Source organism: Mustela putorius, unplaced genomic scaffold, assembly GCF_011764305.1.
Source record: "Mustela putorius furo isolate JIRA1106 unplaced genomic scaffold, ASM1176430v1.1 tig00003846_pilon_pilon_pilon, whole genome shotgun sequence".
Classification (NCBI taxonomy): Eukaryota; Metazoa; Chordata; class Mammalia; order Carnivora; family Mustelidae; genus Mustela; species Mustela putorius.
In genome coordinates this window covers 11,586,608-11,591,242 of record NW_025421999.1, presented here as the reverse complement: position 1 = coordinate 11,591,242, position 4,635 = coordinate 11,586,608, and positions in this window count along the sequence as shown.

Sequence of the window (4,635 nt, the reverse complement as noted above, 5' to 3'; positions counted from 1 at the left end):
TGCCAGTGTCGTATGCTTTTTTTTTTGACGTCATATGAAATTAGTGGTGAATTTAAGTATGAATTCATTAAATTCTCAGGTAGTCTTGAGAGTACTATATTGAGATCTTTTTTTTTTTTAAGATTTATTTATTTATTTATTTGAGAAAGAGAGAGAATGAGAGAGAGTGAAAATGAGAGGAGGAAGGTCAGAGGGAGAAGCAAACCCTCTGCTGTTCAGGGAGCCTGATGTGGGATTACGATCCCAGGACTCCAGGTTCATGACCTGAGCTGAAGGCAGTCGCTCAACCAACTGAGCCACCCAGGTGCCAGAGATCATATTTTAGTAACTTATGTGTAGAGCTACTTCTATGGAAAATACAGTACCAATTATTTCAACTTCCCCTATACTATTTGAACTCTGTATCAACTGAAGAATCTTAAATTTCTGGCAAAAGACTATTCTCATTAAAAAAGAGCTACATAAACATTATAATGTAAATAATTAGAATAAAAGTTAAATGACCATCATTGACCAATGATCATACTTTAATAGTGCACTTATAACTATTATTCATGAATTCTACAACCCCAAATTCCTTTAATTAGCTTTCTGAGGACCTACCATGTACCAGGCAGTGTTCTAGAGGTTGAGGCATATCTGAACACAAGGTCAAATCATTGCCCTTGCCATGAGAAGAAACACCAGCTTTAGAAGAACACAGTGGATTCCTTAACAAAAGCCAAGAAATAATACAGTTCTCAAATACTTCCTATGTGCATATATGAAAAGTAACTAGGATTCTAATGAACACCTGCTCTGCTTCTCAAACCCAAATATAAACATTTGCAGTTCACATTTGGAGAAATAGCTTGTAGACACTGAGCTCAAGACTTGTGTGCAAGATCACCAGAGCAGTGCTTAGGGGATCTCGAACATTATCCCTATTCAGCAAGTAAGAAAACAGGTTTTGAGTAGTTAACCTGTTAAAGGTTACAGAAATGAGAAGAGCTGGATTGGGAACCTACATCTCCCAGAGTCCACTCAATGACTGTTTGTCATTCTATAACACTGCCTCTCATCAACTTGTATTAAGATCCTAAGTCTAGGGTGCCTGGGTGGCTCAGTAGGTTAAGCCACTGCCTTCGACTCAGGTCATAATCTCAGGGTCCTGGGATCGAGTCCTGCATCGGGCTCTCTGCTCAGCAGGGAGCCTGCTTCCTCCTCTCTCTCTCTCTGCCTGCCTCTCTGCCTACTTATGATCTCTCTCTGTCATATAAATAAATAAAATCTTAAAAAAAAAATCCCAAGTCTATAATGTTCCTCAGAGTAATAATTGAGGTTTTTGTGAAACCACTCTGAAATGTTAGCTGGTAAGACTCTTAAGGATTACTGAAAGCTTGGGGTGCCTGAGTGGCTCAGTGGGTTAATGCCTCTGCCTTTGGCTCAGGTCATGATCCCAGGGTCCTGCGATTGAGCCCTGCATCAGGCTCTCTGCTCAGCAGGGAGCCTGCTTCCTCCTCTCTCTGCCTGCCTTTCTGCCTACTTGTGATCTCTGTCTGGCAAATAAATAAATAAGATCTTTTAAAAAAAAGTATTACTGAAAGCTAGCAGTCAGGGAAAGAGCTCAGCTCACTGACACCCTAGGCCTATGTTGTCCAGTATGTAGCCATGAGCCCCAGGTGGCTACTGAACACTTGAAATGTGGCTCATTGACTTAGATGTGTTGAAAGCAAAATACACACAGGATTTCAAAAACCGGTAAAATGTCTCTTTTTTAAAATATTGATTACATGTTGGGATGCCTGGTGGCTCAGTCGGTTAGGTGAATGCCTTCGGCTCAGGTCATGGTACTAGGGTCCTGGGATTGAGTACCACATCGGGCTTCTTGCTCAGCGGTGAGCCTGCTTCTCTCTCTGCCTCTGCCTCCCACTCTGCCTACTTGTTCTCTCTCTCTCTCTGACAAAAAATATATAAAATCTTTTTTTAAAAAAAGTGGAAAAAATAATGATTATATGTTGAAATAACATTTCTGGATATAGTTGGTTACTTAAACATTATATATTTAAAATGATTTTCCTGTTTCTTTTTTTTTATGTGGCTAGGGAAAATTTTTAAATAACATGTGCCACCATTTTTGTGTCCATGTCTTTTATTGGACGGTGCTGCTCTAAACTTCCTTTTCTATTTGGATTTCCATCTTATTTTAGTCTTCATGCTAGAGTTCCTCTTTCATCCTCTTTTTTCACTTTGATCCTCTTTTTTCACACTGAAAACAACGTTCCTTGGACCAAATACTGGGCCAAGTATTTCAAGAGTTTGGTAATCCTCAGAACCACCCTGGATTATGTGCATTAACTATTGTTTTCTGCCTCGTTTAGATGACGAAACTAAGGCTCAGAGTCTAGGTAATGGGGTTGCAAGCCATACAGTGACTGTAAGTCAGAGAAGAGATTGGAACACAAGTTCATCTGATGTTCAGGCCTGTGCTATTAATAACTATCATTCAGGATTTCTGCCACTTTGTTCTAATGCCTGTACTGCCTCGGTTTATGGATTGCAAGTGTTGCTTAAGGAATAGTAGGCTCGTGTTTCTCATATGGGAACCGTTGACATTTTGGGTAAGAGAATTTTTCACTGTGCTGGAGCATGGCAAGCATCATAAGACTTTTTGCATCCTAAGATCATGGCCACACAATGCACATGGTTCCCATCAGTCTACCCCCAATACCTCCTATATTTCCATATATCCTATAAGGATATGGTATCATACCCATTTGAGAACCTTGGGTAGAGCAAATGTATCTCAACTCTGTTACCGGATGTCAGTTAAGGCCTTCTTTCTGCTAAGCGATCTTTTAATGTCAATTGACCTCTAGCAAAAGATATAAGGAAGTCTCTTCATTGAATATTTTTGTTTTCTCTGGTGGTATGCTGGAATGTATTCTGTTTAGTTCTACAACACACAGGATCTCTTGAGAAATTCACTTTGACCCCAGATCTATCAGATCTCCTATTTTCTTTTCTATGTGTCAACACTATGTTGCCAGTAACCTATTGGACATTTCCCTATGGATGCCATGTTTAACTTCAAACTAGTTAAATCTTCCTAAAATATAATGTGCTAATGTAAGTGCTTGAGCTTTGGAAGCTGATGGACCTGTAATCCAGTTCTGGCTCTCTACCCTTTAAGAACTCTGTAACTTGGGACAAGTTACCTGACTTCTGATCCCCAGCTACCTCCTTTGTAAAAAGATACTACATTACCTGATTCATAGAATTGTTTTAAATATTAAATGAGATAATGCATGTAAGACACTTAGCCCAGGGCAGAGCACATAGTAAAGGCCCAAATGTCTCTCCAGTACTGCTCAATAGAACTTTCTGCCATGAAACAGACTAGAACAGCCACACAATCCAATACAGTGGCCACTGTTTGTGGGTATTGAGCACTTGGAATGCAGCAAGTGTTGTTGAGTAATTAAATTTATTTTAAAATTTAATCAATTAAAATGTAAATTTAAGTTACCCATGATGCTAAACTTCTGTTTTCCAAAATCAAGTTTCTTACTTTTGATCCCAAACCTACTCCTCTTAACAGTATTCTCCATTTTAATACCTGGGAATGGTGTTTTCCAATTCCAACCTTAAAAGACTGAGAATGATCTTTAATTCCTCTCTTTGATACCATATGTAATCCTTTAGCAAATTATTTCAGTTTTACCTTCAGAATATATTTAGAACTCAGTTACTTTTCACTTCTTCGGTAAATACCACCCTGATTCAAATACCACCATCTCTCCTCTGCTCTCCTGTAGGCATTTTTATTCTCCTAGACTATCATTTAAAAAAAAACAGTTTTAAAATATATACTACTCTGTTAAGAAGCTAAAGTCTTTACAGTGATCCTATCCAGTCTTGTCTGTGTCTCCAAACTTCCCAACATTCCCTCCTGATTTCTTTTTCTACCACTCTCCTCTCCCAACCTTTCCCTTTAACCACTGACTCTTGTTGACACAAGATTGCTGCCTCAGGATGTTTGCACTTGTTGCCTCTGCCTATAACCATATTTCGTGAGGAATCTGCAGCCCAGGCCTCTCAGCTTTCTCACTCCCTTCAGGTTTCTTCTCAAATGTCATCCTAGCAATGAGTCATTCCCAGATCACACTGTATGTAAGAGCTGTCACCCCTCCCCCGGACTCTCTATTCCTTCACACTGTCTTTGCCCTTACCACCAGTGCTGACTAACAATATACTTACTTAAAAAAATGGGGCGGAATTATTACCTGTCTCTCCCACTGGAAAGTAAGCTCCATGAAGAAGGGACTTTGTTTTTACAGTGTTCTCTTTAATACTCAATTAGGAAGCAACTTGGCACACAGAAGGTACTCAATAAATATTTGTTGAATGATTAAACTATTTTTTCAAAAAGACTTTATTTATTTGTCAGAGAGAGAGAGAGAGACAGAGCACAAGCTGGGGGAGTGGCAGCCAGAGGGAGAAGCAGGCTCCCTGCTGAGCAAGGAGCCTGAGGCTTAGGACCCTGGGATCATGACCTGAGCTGAAGACGCTTACCTCATTAAACTACCCAGGCGTCCCAAATTCTTTAATTAATGACTTCTTTGTACCTGGTTACATATTTTAATATTACTTAAG